The sequence below is a fragment of the Rhipicephalus microplus genome, chromosome 2 (genome assembly GCF_043290135.1).
Source record: "Rhipicephalus microplus isolate Deutch F79 chromosome 2, USDA_Rmic, whole genome shotgun sequence".
Taxonomy (NCBI): Eukaryota; Metazoa; Arthropoda; class Arachnida; order Ixodida; family Ixodidae; genus Rhipicephalus; species Rhipicephalus microplus.
In genome coordinates, this window is record NC_134701.1 from 223,519,148 (window position 1) to 223,533,993 (window position 14,846).

General features: G+C 46.9%; 1 protein-coding gene and 1 long non-coding RNA gene across 7 annotated transcripts in view; one reads left to right on the top strand and one right to left on the bottom strand.

Annotated features, from left to right (window-relative positions):
* The window catches only part of LOC142775039 (uncharacterized), a 56,014-nt gene extending 51,811 nt beyond the window's left edge, over positions 1 to 4,203 (bottom strand). The window contains exon 1 of the long non-coding RNA XR_012886652.1: positions 3,923 to 4,203. This is a non-coding gene — a long non-coding RNA (uncharacterized LOC142775039). The remainder of the gene's footprint in view (positions 1 to 3,922) is intronic.
* Positions 1 to 14,846, top strand: part of egg (SET domain bifurcated histone lysine methyltransferase eggless) — a 139,215-nt gene that overhangs the window by 89,571 nt on the left and 34,798 nt on the right. Inside the window, exon 1 of one of the 6 annotated variants that reach the window (XM_075876345.1) lies at positions 2,918 to 3,190. The exons of the other annotated variants lie outside the window; for them this stretch is intronic. The gene's annotated coding sequence lies outside the window, so the exon portion shown is untranslated. Of the gene's footprint in view, positions 1 to 2,917; positions 3,191 to 14,846 lie in introns of those variants that run through there. 6 annotated transcript variants of the gene reach the window in all.

Genomic DNA, 14,846 nt, shown 5'->3' on the forward strand with positions numbered 1-14,846 from the left:
ACCTCGTGTGGTTAAAATTCCCGAACCCTCCACTACGACGCCTCTCAACGATAAAACACCGACAGCGCAGCTACAGATAACGTTAACAGATAACGGACACAGTGCGCGCGCTTCTCGTGTTCGGCTTCTCCGCGCCTGTCCGTCTTTCCCGACAACGACGCAAACGCTAAGGCTGAAAGCGTTACGCAGGACTCGACTACTTCTGTAAGTTCAATACGTACAAGTGGCATCCCAGAATGCACTATCTCCTATATAGTGCCTGTTTTTCGGTCATCTCAACGTTAACATCTATGCGCATGTCTTTGAAACTACACAAAATTATCTCCTATATAGTGTCTGTTTTTTGTTCATTTTAACGTTAGTATCTATGCGCATGTCTTTGAAGCTACACAAAAGACGTGCCGGTGGGCACTTGGCAAAAGTCCCGCGCAGCAACGCCGTGTAGATCGATCCAGCGAGTGTTCATCCGTTGCGCCCCCTGGTGGTAGTATTGTACGCCGAGGTAAAGAGGGCGCAGTTCGAGCCTTTGCTTTCACTATTTTGATGTTATATACTCTCGGTCTGCGTGGCAAAGTGAGAAGAGGCTCCTCAAGTTTCCAAGTGCTCACGCCATTGTTACAAGTCGACTGCACCCCGAAATGCAGCTCAACACCATTGTTTTGGAGAGCAGATTTCTCGTATAGTAAAAGCCTTGTCGAAGGAAAACCACATATTTGACAACATGGCTGACGCACTTCGAGCCTTAGGATCATTTAAGTGTTGATATGTTGGTTCTTCGTTACACATTTTGCTTTGCGGCGCGTACTGACATTCATTTAGAAATTACAAGTTCTGTACTGCAGATATTATCGCCAAACTGTGAATGTTACAGAGGTCCTGTAGTGAAGGTATTATAGCGAACTGTGAATGTTACAGAATATGTTTTACTCGAGGGAAGCCGTAGGTCGGATCGGGGCAGCACAGAGATACCCGGGGCGTCGCAATGTGGTGCGTCAGGTGTAAAGAACGAAGTTGATAATGGGTTGTATGCGACTCGATTAATTTCTGGAGTACAAGCAAGGGCCACTAAATCGTTTCGAAATGGCGATGCATTTGATCACTTCGGAATATGTTGGGCAGGAAACACTCGTTGAGACAGGGAAGCTGCACTAATTTGCAGTTTCCCTCACTAATTGTGGACACATAAAGCGACAGCTGGCTGAAAAAGCTGCAGGACTAACAGAGACGGAACTTTGCTGAGGCATATCGTATTAATAAAGTTTTTCCACCACCAGCATGTCCTCGTATTGCAATTTGCAACGCATTAGACATATTTAGTTCCGCGACCGTAGAAGCCGCACGGAATCAGCCTCCTAGCGATATTCAGTAACAGGCCGCGTCCGTACGGCTACTGCGAACGCGCAACTAAATCTGTCTATTAGCAGTAGCAGGTAAAAAGTGCTCAGTGAGAGCGACGGAACTGTTGATATACCACTCGAGTTGCCTGCCAGCTCCAACTAGCTGCTCGAACGTACTGAACTATGCAGCTTTAGGGAAGCTCCCAAGTGTGTGGGGACCAATTACGGGACGAATTATTTCACCGATAGTAAGCGGCCTTGTATGAAGTGGTGTGTTCGAATCCCGTTTGAGCGTAGGGAAATATTGTTTTGGGAAATCTCGTAGATTGGAAATAGTGATCACAGTGTTACTGGCGTCGGCGCAGATCACGTGAGTAACTGAAAGGTGCGGCTCTCAAGGCGCGGCGCGCCATGTAGGCGTGGTGACGTTTGGCGGGAAACTGTGACGTAGCCAGGAGTGCCGAGGCTAAAAGAAGCGTCGGCGCGTTGCGGGCCGAAACCGCAGTTGTGCCGGAGGAAGAGCGACGACAACGTACGTGCACGGCTGGCCTGGCGATGGGGACGCTACGCAACTCGAGGAAAAAACGATGCTGCGAACGCTCTTTACACGCGTACGGTGCGTGTTGCCGAGCGTAAATCACAAAAGGCTGCTGATTCGCGGGGAGCTCGTGCAGGAAGTCTATCGCAAGAGCTGCCGAGCGAGCCGCTCAGTGAAGTGAAATGTGCAGAATAATAACTTGGCACTATCTCGTCAACGTCGCTGATTGTCGATTAGGTGCTGGATAGCATTGTGGAACCGCGAACCCTTTTTGTTCTGTGTTCTAAAGATACCTGCCGCGGTAGTCTAGTGGTTATGGCGGTCGAATGCTGACCCCAAGGTCGCGGGATTGAATCTCGACCGCATTTTCGATGGAGTCGAAACTGCTTGGGCCCCGTGCACATAGAGTTGGGTCCTGGTGGGTGAATATTGCGGAGCCTTTCACTACGGCGTCCCTCATAATGATATCGCGCTCTGGGCACATTTTATCCCAACAATATTATTATTAGTTTACTAAAGTTGAGTGGCAGGGAAAGTGGGGACATCGGAAACCTGCAAGTTGTCACTGAAGGTCAGGGGTGGTGCCAGGTGTGTGCACCTTGAGAGGGCTGCCTGCCCCCCCCTTCCCCCCAGAAGAAACATTGTCATAACACAATGGCTAAGTTCCGTGCCCCCCCCCCCCCCAAGGAACTCACTTAGCGTAAATGCCTCCTAGCGTAGGTGCCCCCCCCCCCCCCCCCCCCCTTGTAATGTAATCTTGACGCCGCCCCCTGGTAAAGGTTACTATAGTTTAAAGGGTGGAATCCTTACACAAATTTGTGTGGTTTGTCAGATAGGCCGAGCAAGAGTTCCAAAACTACGGACAGCAGTGATTGGTGAAAACAACGCTGCCAACAGTAACGCGCCACGTATGCTCGCTCTATTGTTGCCAGCTGCTGAGGGCCGCATTGCGCGAGTTGCATTCGCGACAGAAAATAGTTCGTCCGGACGCGTTCACGCGATGGAGGAGGGAAATGGGGAAGGGCACACGTGGCTACGGCGGCGCATTCAACCCGCCGCGCTGTTGGGTCATGGCGGTAGCCATGTTGCGCAGATGTCCCGATGCGCTCGGCGGTGTTCTGGAATGACACGGCCGTTCGTTGGAGCTTATTTGACGAGCCACTGGTACTTCTGGTGACCAGGAACGAGACCCTCGTAATACGTGGACACCACAGCGCATCAGTCACAGCTTGCGGCAACCCTCGCACGCCGCGAGCGAGGCGCCGGTGACGACAGACGGCCGCAGAGTCGACGCTCGTGACGCCATCTTTGGACGGTGAGGAGAACTGCGCTGGCGCAAACCGGCTTTCTCTGTCTGTTTCGGGTTTTCCTTCGGTGCCCTCTCCCCAGCTGCTCTATGGGCGGAGTCCTTGGGCGGAAGTTGATAAACAGCTTACGTTTCATTGTTTGTTATTGCTCTTGTCGATTATTACCCGCCATTTTGACATTGAGACTGCCTCATATGCTTTAGCTTAAGTGTTCGTAAATCGAGTTACCGCTCACATCGCCTTATGGTTTTCCGTATTAAGCGTTTGGTTGGAGATAACTTGTGCATAGGTAACGTCAGCAAAATAGGCAGGGAGCAAAACGTAGTAGAAGATATGCCCGCCAAGGCAGTTTAACATTGAAAGTACGGTCTTAGTGAATAGTGGTGTGCCCTAATTCATGTCCGAATCCTTTAGTGGTTTTTGTTGGGAAATAGTGGACGCTCGCAAACATTTTATTTTTCAGTCGCCCTCGTTTCTTATTTTTACACTGGAATATTGAACGGAGGTGTTCGGAGGAGAAAGAAGTGTGCGCACGTTTGGGTTTTTCTGAGCCTTGGTCGCTGAGCTTCTAGCCGTGTTGAGCTTTAACTTGGTCACGTGATCTCTTCACATGTAAACATGACTTCTTCTCCACATTGCACGTGGACGTAGCTTTTTTCATTTTAAATAACATCATGTTGTGTGCGTTTCCGACACACAGGAAGGATGCATTACCACTATCATAGACAAAACGCGCGCACCTTAGCTATCAGTTGGTCACGCTGCGCCATCTATTGCAGTGGGATGGACCACCCGTGAACGGCAGGTTCAAAGCTTGACTTAACCACGAGTGGCGCCGTATGGGTACATCAAAATGTTCGAGTTTGTGACTGTAATCGTTAGGCGGCTTTTGCCGCTGGTGCATCGTAATTACTCATTCGTTCAATTTTTATGGGCGAGAGAGATAAATTATAAATGTAGGAAAGGCTAGACTTCGTCCAGCTTGCTAGCCTACATGGAAAGTCGAATAAGGATGTAGGAGAGCGAAAAAGAAACCCAACGCCTGCCACCTTGATTTCTCGGGTGATTGCAAATGGCGAGAGGCGACACTATCGGAGGCAACAGTTTAGTGCGTTTCTCTTAACGGGAACACTTGAATCTAAGAATGGAAGCGAGTTGGTATGCGCCCATCTTGGTTCATATAGCGCACACGGGACGACGACGAAGAATAAAATGCACAAGGCAGGCGCTGCCTCGCAGCTAAATGTTCATTGGGAATAAGCAAGCATATATATACAACGCAACAAAAAGACACACGCACACCGCACACACACGCCCGCACACATGCACGCGCGCGCGTCAGATTATGAAGAAGCGAAAAAATCTGCCTCAAACAAGGAAATACAGACATAGTTATAGTCGAATATCATGTTCTGCAGGTGCGGTACAGCCGCGCTCAGCACGAGTTGCAGCACGCTATCGATACACAAAATGGTGCCAACACTGCATTGTGCAGCATAGATTAAAAATAAAATGAACTGAACCACCTCAGTTAGCGGTGCTTTCTGAACCAATTTAACGTTTCTCGGTGCCGTTGTCCAGGCTTGGCGTGACTTTAACCACAGCCAGCGTGTTTGCAACTCGTATTGAGCGCGGCTGTACACAAATACTATTATTGACGCCGTGCCTGACACACTTACCGCCTTTCTTTCCTCCTAATGTCGAAGGCTTTAATCACTCACCTTGCTGCCCGCACTTTACGATACGACAGTGTCCCTCAAGTAGGGTGCGAAACCGCATTCGTGATAATTGCCAGAGACGAAAGCCGCTCCATGTCGCCGCTCATTGCCACGAATGCGGCTGTGATCTGTTCCTGTATTTTCCTTGCTTCAGGCCCTGTGTGGACTTCTTTCTTGCTTTTTGGTGTTTTTTTGTCACGTTGTAGATCACTCCCCCCCTCCCCCCTTTTTTTCCCAGTAAATTTTAGTTGGGTGTCAGCGCTTGTCCAGTGTTTTTCTTTTTATTATTCGTCGTTGTATCGTCTGCGTATTATCAAATCAGTGTTGCATTGCGGCTGCGGGAAGAAGGGGAGCACCGGTGTAGCTTTGGTGAGGGCAAGCGCTCGTGAGGCTTGAGGGAAGCAAGTGCCTCTTTTGCGACCCCCTCCCCCTCTTGTCAACGCCCATGTGTACGTATACATCAGAATTGTACGTACATTTAAGAATTGTGCGCAATCGCACAGCACTGTGGCAAACGACGAATGGTTGGTCGTGCTGGAGCAGTTCTCCACACGAGCTTTGTGCATGACTTCCGTCGGCACTTGCAGCGGGTGCCCCTGCCTAGTGAAAACCGCACATTTGCGTTATTTAGCGGCCGCCCGCATCTGCGCTCTGCAACCGCTTTGCCAACCGCTCTGCCCAGAGCCATCGCTATTCCACCAAAAGAGAATTTACTTAAATGTTCTGTCCAATCAGATTTGTTCAATTTTGTGACGTCAATCGTTTTTTTTTTTTGGCGAGTTAAGCAGAATTGCAATCATCGCACAGCGAGAGTTGTGTGTCGCTGGTTCTTGGTTGAAAACTTCTGAGTGTCCTGGTTTATTTTATCGAAGTTTCGACGCCTTTATACACCCAAACGTAATGTTCTGTATGTTCAAATAAAGATCTGTTGGTCTACAAGGAGTCTAATTATATTGGTAAGGAAAGCGCTAACGTTTCGAGCCAAATCCATGGTTGGCGCGTCCCTTCTGTGAAGTGAAGTGTATATTGATGCACAGCGCTTGTGTGACTCTTACTTGCTCATTTTTTTTTGTACTTAGGTTGCAACATCTGCACTTGTTTGCAATGGCAGTCGTTCATTAATGCTATTATGCTGACTTCTATGACGGGGTATTTAATTAATTTGGGGGCATGACAACGTGATTTGTATATTTAGGCACTTTAGCAAAAAAACAAAACACGACGCTGAATGTCGATACTGCTGCTGCATAGTGGTCACTGATGTGGCTCGTCTCGGCAATTAAGGGAAAGATATAGAGGTGGAGCTTCTACACATGTATTACTACGCGAATCAGTCCGGTACGTTCCGCACAGCTTTGAAAAATGATAGCGGCGCTCAATAAGCGTTTCATATTGGCGCTCGAGGTTAGACGCGAAAGGCGCGGCTTTCTCACGCTTGCAAAAACGTGAAGTGACAACATGTAATTAAAAAAAAAGATAGATATCGTACTGTTGTGAGATGTATCCAGTCTGAAAGAGCTATGAATGCTAAGACTGAAGGCAGTATTTTTCATATTTCACGCAGAAAATAAGGACACAATTGTGGGACCACATTAATTAGGCATCGTACACTCAAGTTTTCCTGTGTTACTGCAACGCCAGGACACAAAGCCTAATGGATAAAAAAAAAAAAGAATCAGACGGGGCTCGGTCAAAATAGACAGATTTATGCCCGTATTCAGAAACGCTACTTGACTTGAAATTGACTTGCCACCGACTTCAACGCAGCACAAATGCGTTTCGGCCCCGCCGCGGTGGTCTAGTGGCTAAGGTACTCGGCTGTTGACCCGCAGGTCGCGGGATCGAATCCCGGCTACGGCGGCTGCATTTGCGATGGAGGCGGAAATCTTGTAGGCCCGTGTGCTCAGATTTGGGTGCACGTTAACGAACCCCAGGTGGTCGAAATTTCCGGAGCCCTCTACTATACGGCGTCTCTCGTAATCATATGGTGGTTTTGGGACGTTAAACCCCACATATCAATCAATCGATCAATCAATCACAAATGCGTTTCGAACGCGCTGTTTTTACGCGGTGCTAAGGTAGCACAGACGACCTTCAAACGCGCTGCATTGAAGGCGGTGTCAAGTCAAGGAGCGTTCCGGAATAGGGGGGGGGGGGGGGGGGGTTAGTTGCGCGTTCTTAGCAACCGCACGGACGGAGCCTGCCAGCCATATTCAAGGACAGGCCGCGTCCATATGGCTGCTGCGGACGCGCAACTAAGTCGGTGTACTGAAACGGTATGCGAGCGTCAAGTTCTGGCCGGGATTACGTATCTGGTCGAAAGACACGAAAGGGGGGGGGGGGGGGGACGCGCGTGCGCCTGTTTTTTTTTTTTGCGTGCTCCTAATGGTCAACGCTAGCGTAATTGGAACGGGCCAAAGCGAACAACGCCGCTCCCTCTGGTCAGTAGTCAGTGTCCTGTCGTGATTTGGCACTGCATCCTTCACTGCATTTGCAAGAAAAAAAAGTTGCGCTACTAATTCACACTGGCAGTAGTTGGTAAGTCGTCTGCAAGACCTAGGCGGACCTAACGCACATTTTGGGACCTGCATGATGCGAAGCTATGCAAGATGTAATTCTACGCGATGTTTTTTTTTTGTTTTTTTTTTCTCATAGCATCGTTTACGGCCGTATATTTAATCAAAGATGGTTCCATAATGTGTTTTCAGGTTCGGGAGACGCACATTTCAAGGTCGACATTATTTTGTCGCGTTGGAGAATGCTGAAGACACGTAATCGTTTCCTGATGATGGTTACGAAGTGCGCTGCCAGTTGAAAACTGATTGATTGATATGTGGGGTTTAACGTGCCAAAACCAGTATATGATTATGAGAGACGCCGTAGTGGAGGGCTCCGGAAATTTAGACCACCTGGGGTTCTTTAACGTGCACCCAAATCTGAGCACACGGGCCTACAACATTTCCGCCTCCGTCGGAAATGCAGCCGCCGCAGCCGGGATTTGAACCCGCGCCCTGCGGGTCAGCAGCCGAGTACCTTAGCCACTAGACCACCGCGGCGGGGCGCCAGTTGAAAACTGAACCAATTGGTCATGTTTCAATAAATGGTGCGAAACGAAGCCGTAGACCTCCGCGGACTTTCAAGAACGAGCAAGGTCTAGTGGCTAAGGTACTCGGCTGCTGACCCGCAGGTAGCGGGATCAAATCCCGGCTGTGGCGGCTGCATTTCCGATGGAGGCGGAAATGGTGTAGGCCCGTGTACTCAGATTTGGGTGCACGTTAAAGAAACCCAGGTGGTCTAAATTTCCGGAGCCCTCCACTACGGCGTCTCTCATAATCATATGGTGGTTTTGGGACGTTAAACCCCACAAATCAATCAAGAACGAGCAAGGGAGCCCTGTGATTGTGCGAGTGGCATGAACTATACAACCACGTGCTACCTGCGTACAATTTCAAAATCAGTCTTCTATTTTTTTTTTCGTGATGACGATGAAAAACTTTTATTTTTATACCGTAAGAGGTTTCTGGTGACTGAATCGCGGCAGAGTTTTACAGAGACCATGCTACTGAGAGACGCCCTCTTGCCATAACAGCTCAAGCACAGTACAACACTGTGTATCGCCAGTTGAACAAACAGTGCAAGTGTGCTGGGCAGAGACGTAGCCAAGAAAAAAAAAGTTTCAGGTTAAGGCGTCAAGTACCCTTTATGCCTGTTCGTGCGTGCGTTTGTATGTCAGTGTATACGCACACATGCGATATTGACCCCCCTCCCTCTCCCGCCAGAAACGACAGCCAATCAATGTCAAACTGAAACAACGATTTGCGAGACTGTTTAGCGCTTTCCGTCCACTGGCAACATTTCAGCTGCACAAGAAGTATGCTCGAACAGGCTTCCTGGCTTCGCGTTTGTGTGCTTCTCGGGCTGCTTGCCGCTACTTCTATTTCGATGTTCTCTGCGGACCAAATAATTCCGACGAAGCACTTGAGCCGCGGCTGATTGATTGATTGATTTGTGGGGTTTAACGTCCCAAAACCACTATATGATTATGAGAGACGCCGTAGTGGAGGGCTCCGGAATTGAGCCGCGGCCACTGTTGTGTGGTGCCAGGGTGCACTCTGCGATCCGGGACTAATTTGCTCTCGCAAGTGAGAACGTTCGGATTCCCGAAGGATGATGGCAGACGGAACGCTTGGATTGCGGCCATCAGGCGGGACAACTGGACTCCCACGAAGAGCGCGCAGATTTGTTCTGCCCACTTCATACAAGGCAAGTGAGACTTGATTCATACTCTAGCGGCACGGAGACGAGGGATTTGTGATGTTTGTTACGATTGAATATTTTAATATCATCCGACGTGGGAGTGCAACGCAGTATTTATTTATTTATTGGTTCTTCAAAGGTCCCATAGGGACATTACATGAGGGGTGGGCATGACACGGCACTTGAAAGAAGGGTAACAACATGGTAACGGCAACAGACTATGTACAGAAGTTATGGCGGCACTTCTATATAAGGGGTGCGGTACAATACTAGAAAGGAGGGTTACAATATCGTAGCGACAGCAACAGAATGGGTACATTAATTATGGGGGCACTACTATGGCGTGCTTGAAACGAGATTGGTCCATGATGGTAGCAACTTCAGCAGGTAGGTCATTCCAGTCTCGGGATGTGCGTATGAAAAATGATTGTTGGAATGTATTGGTATGGGCACGTTCCGGATAGACTGCGTTGGCGTGGCTAGTACGGGAAATACGGTGGGCTAGTCGGATGTACTGATTTCTGAGTTGTTGCGAGCGGAAGAATTTGTGGTAAAGACACAGTCGAGCTATTTTGCGGCGAGATTGAAGTGAAGGAAGGTTAAGGTCTGCTTTTAACGCTGAAACACTTGAATAATGAGAGTAATCAGACAAAACAAATCGAGCCGCGCGATTTTGGACAGATTCCAGGGTGTTGATCAAATAAAGTTTGGTAAGGATCGAAGATAGCGTTTGCATATTTTAATTTGGGCCGCACGAAAGTTTCGTATGCAAGTAATTTTAATGAGGGAGGGGTTAGGCCAAGATTACGGCGCAGGTAGCCAAGAGCATGGTTAGCTGAGTTTGTTATGTGGTTAATGTGACAAGACCAGTTTAAGTCGTGGGATATATGGACACCTAAGTATTTAACCGAGTCGGCAGAATCAATAGCAATATTGTTACTAGTATACTTAGGCTGCACAAAATTGTGGCGGCGGTGGAAAGAAACGTGCACAGTCTCCTGTAAGTTAGACCGAAGTCCCCAATTACGAGAAGCATTTTCCTAGCATATGTTAGACGAACGCCAGAAAGCGACGCTGACGCGTGAATCTGATAACGAAATGTCGAAACCTACCCACCGCAAATATTCGTCGGAAAGTTCGTTATGATACGCAATGTGAGGATCGGCGCGGTACTCGGTTCACCAGTGCGGCCGCGCTCGGAATGTGTCGTCGTCACTAGAGGGATTGAGTTTCAGATCCCCTCTAGGTTATTCAAGTTTTACCTGTTCTGCAGTGTGAGAAGAAAAAAAAAATGCCGCCTCCCCGAAGGGAATCGTGGGGGAATGCGAATGCATTGGGTAGCGTCCATAACGGCGTTTCGCACGTTAGAAGAATGGTGTTTTCTTTTTATCACACCGTGCTGCCAATAGCGCTGTTCGCTGTACGAGGCGTTTTTCTGTCGCGAGAAACGCGGTAGGAGTTTCCAGCTCTAGCAGCTATCGTGCACGGCAAAAAAAAAAAAAGTAATATGAAGTGAAAAAAAACAGCCTTCTCGGCTCGGCGTTGGCGTTTCTCAGCTGCGTCTCGAGCACACATTCCCGATGCTCGCGAGAGGCGCCCAGCCAGCGAACGGCCTTGTGTGAGGCGCGAGCGGACGGGAAAGTGGGTGCAGAGGGGAGAGAGCAAACAGCGAGAGAAGTAGTGGTGAAGCACTGCACCTATTCGCTCCTACACTCTCTCCCACCGCATGTCCCGGTTGCTAGGGGCGAGGTTAAGCGCGCGACCCCGCTGTTGTTGCTATGGGAGAGGGAGTGAGAGTGAATAGATAATACCAGCCGGCGCGCGCGGATTCCGCCGTGGACAACGCCGGATGCCTGACATAGTCCGACAAGACATGCATTCGCATTTGAATGGGAAAAGTAAAATAATGCCGTCGCTGTTTTTGGTGTTTCACAAGTCAGTTGCCATACTTAGGGGGGCAAGTGTTGACAGTCCGCTGCCAAATCTGGCGGCCATATTTACCCCTACAGTTATGGCTTTCCTGTAATGTTTTTCTATTGGTTGTCACTGTTTCTCTAGTATCTCTGTTGTGCCCATGTCACTGGGGCGCCAGTAACATATGTGCGGTTACGCGGTTCTCAGTATTTTGCCAGCGCCCATTATGAGCCCGAGCATTGGTTCGACTTACCGGGGAGCCAGATCGAGCGCGTCACGCTTTAAATAAGTCTCTCCAGCGAATGAATCACTGTGCGTAGTCAACACAGCTAACACTCTATAAAAAAATATTTTTCTAGAGGATGTTGACACAGCAAGTGCAGGAGGGAGGGAGAGAGAGAGGAACTATTATTTTCGAAACGCAAATCTGGGTCTGAACTGTATAGGGTGAAGCTTTACTGACCTCCCCTAAAATAGTTAGTATATGGGTCATTTTACGTCAACTGTGCCAACCAGGGTGCTCGCCATAAATTTCAATCGGACAGTTCCAGAAAAAATTACACACTAAAGTGCTCTAAAGTGTTTTTGCTAAACATTATCAGCGGCAAAATTTTTTGCGCCCCTGACCACTATTTGAAATCAATGGAAATAGTAGAAAATAGGTAAAAAAAAATCCTATAAATTGACCGTTTCGTGCATTCTTTCAATACTTGCTTTTTTTTGCATTTTCAGAGCAACGTGCTTTTATTATAAAACAGTTGCTCATGATAGCTTGAAAAATTTCACTCTTTAGAGCAGAGACAAAACTGATTAAATTGCAGTGTTTTAGGATTTTGCTACAAAACATGACCATGCATAGTATGCACAAATTACTTTTATCAAAGTCTCCGTAAAACATAATATTTACAAATATTTTTGTTTTGCTGGTGTGTGGTGCAGAGATTCTAAAATAAAATTTTGAACTTGGCAAAAACACCACTTTGGTCTAAAATGAGACGTCTCTAGCACCCTAAAGTGGTCCAAGGATGAACCCGGAGAACAGCACGTACGATTGAGAATCATAGCAACGTTGTTCTCGGAAAGTTCAATCGAAGTTGTTTTGGTTTAGTGGAGAAAAACATTTTTGAGGTTTAGGCTTACCAACTGAAGTGTAGAATCCTGAGTCTCGGTCATCTATACCCAAAGTATTATTTCTTCAACAATTTTTGAACATCTGTGCGGGGTTGTAACGAAATTTTTTTTATTTTGTCCTTCCTCAGGCAAGCCGTCATCTGACCCCACCCATCCAGATTACATTCCGACAGTGTTTTTATACCGACCGCAGCAGAGTGTGAAAGGAAAGCTTTCTGGGTATCCACATGTTAAAAGGTGTGTGAAAACAAGTGGCCGGACCTGATCAAGATGACCCTGAGGACCTCTCGGTTGCTTGTGAATGAGTCGCCAGTACATACCTTCTCTGCTCTGACAGGGCTGACAGTGAAATATGTTTCAACCTATAATGTCAGAAAACGCTCCGTTGAGTGAATGTCTTGTTTGTTTGGAGCGACGATTGGTTGCTGCTAAGAAGAAAAATTTCGGACTGTGAAAACGGAAAGATCGACCTTTTCTAGGTCTACCAAGGTTGTGAAGTCGTCGAAGCTGATGAGAGGGCTACATGCAGGTCTTGTGTCTTCGCATGCGTGCAATATGTTGAAGGTGGTGCTGTCCATCTGGCAGCCAAGTACAATAACAAGACTCAATGTGAAAGAGCACTTCATCGTGCTATTTATGCGGCAGTGTGTGTGCTGGCATATGCAATACCTCATGTCATGTCGTTTTGGTATTTCACCGTGCTTTGTGTGTGGGATATTCCGTTCTTGGAAAGATGTTTCGATGACCTATCTCAAAGAGTTCATGGTTTGGCCATACAAAGAAATATTATAAGTCTACTTACCAGCAGCACTGTAGCAACCTCTGTTTTGTTATGACTGTGCAGAGGTACTGACACAGAGGCTGTCAGCCATGATAGACTGAATCCAGACCTTCTACCTACAAGCACCGCTCTATAATTGAGCTATACCATCTTCAGATGCCATCATACTTATTGCAACCCAGTCGAAACATTGTTCCATATTTATTTGAAGAAAAAAAAAAGTTGGGAATGGTTGGACATTTTTCGAAGAGCTGAACCTGAATAGGGGACATTTAGAAAAAGAAGGAGAAGTTGTTTTTCCTATTGAACCTAGCTTTCCCTCTGTAGAAATAGTTGGAGCTCAAAGCGCAACTATACTAATGCCATCACTATTAAGAAACATGCCTGACTGTCAGGAAACAAGATCACAACGTCAAGAAGCCCCGTCGGTGGTCTAGTGGCTAAGGTACTCGGCTGCTGATTCGCAGGTCGCGGGATCGAATCCCGGTTGCGGCGGCTGCATTTCCGATGCAGGCGGAAATGTTGCAGACTCGTGTGCTGAGATTTGGGTGCACGGTAAAGAACCCCAGGTGGTCGAAGTATCCGGAGCCCTCCACTACGGCGTCTCTCATAATCACGTGGGGGTTTTGGGACGTTAAACCCCACTAATCAATCATTCAATCAACAATGTCAAGAAGCTATCAAGTGTTACGAGGGTAGTACAGAGGTGACCATAAAAACAATGGTGTACATTTTAAGTGTTTATTGTACTTATGTGGTCAGCATGTGCGAACAACAGTTCTATTTACTTGTTCCATTGTCACTTTTGTGTTGCTTCAGCATTGTGTATTCATATCCCACTTTGTTCTTGAAATGTGCATGTAGCATATGTTTTTGTCATTGCACAAAGTTGTGTGACTTGTGGGATTTGCCGCCAGAACAGACGCAGGCAATAAGAGACACTTTCAGTGTATGGACATTTTTGCATTTTCCTCCCATTGAAATGCAGTCATCGTGGCTGGGAGAGCATGTGGCCGGTAGAGCTTGCTGAAGCATTTGGTGTGAAATTGTGCTTATTGCATAATTTTGTATTCCAACACATTTGGATGAATAAAAATGCTTATTCATTGTATATGTGTCCACTTGGTGGTATAATAATGATAAAGATTGTTTGTTTTTCTATAGAAAATGTATGTAAATAAGGGATTGTTGACCAAAAGATGAACATTCCATGTTAACACTAATAAAACTACGGTTACATAAATATTAAGGCAAGGTTAGATGTTCTACTGTTAAATAACTTGTAATATTGTATTGAAAGTGTGAGCAGAACAAAGTGGTTTTTATGGTGTCGCCTCACATGCCATAGTGTTCCGATTCATTCCAGAAACAACATATTTACATTAAAAAATTTGATGTGGTAGTGGCTGAATGTAAATGATTGCTTAATGATGGGATCCTTTATAGTCCTAAAAAATATAAAAAACTGTTGGCTAGGAATGAGGTCTTATGTTTTGTTGTGACATCTCTTTCACTTCTTACAAATTAAATTGAAGCAGTTTTTTCATAAAATCTTAATTGCCTGGCTTTTTAATGAATTAAGGGGCATATTGAACTCTATTGAACTCTTTGAACATGTCACTTCCAGGAGTGTAGTTAAGGCACATGCTATCGGAAAGTGACAATGCAAAGAAATTGAATGCAGAGGGAAGCTCATTTTTGTGGAGCATTTCTTTTGTAGAATATCATCATTAATAGAGAGTTGAGCTTAAAGCCACCCCTTGAAGGCTGGCATAAAGAAGCTCTGAGGTAAAAGATTTGAGTCGTATTTTCTGTCTTGATGTGTAGCTAATAGCCCACTTGTCACAGCTCGAAAGCTTGTTT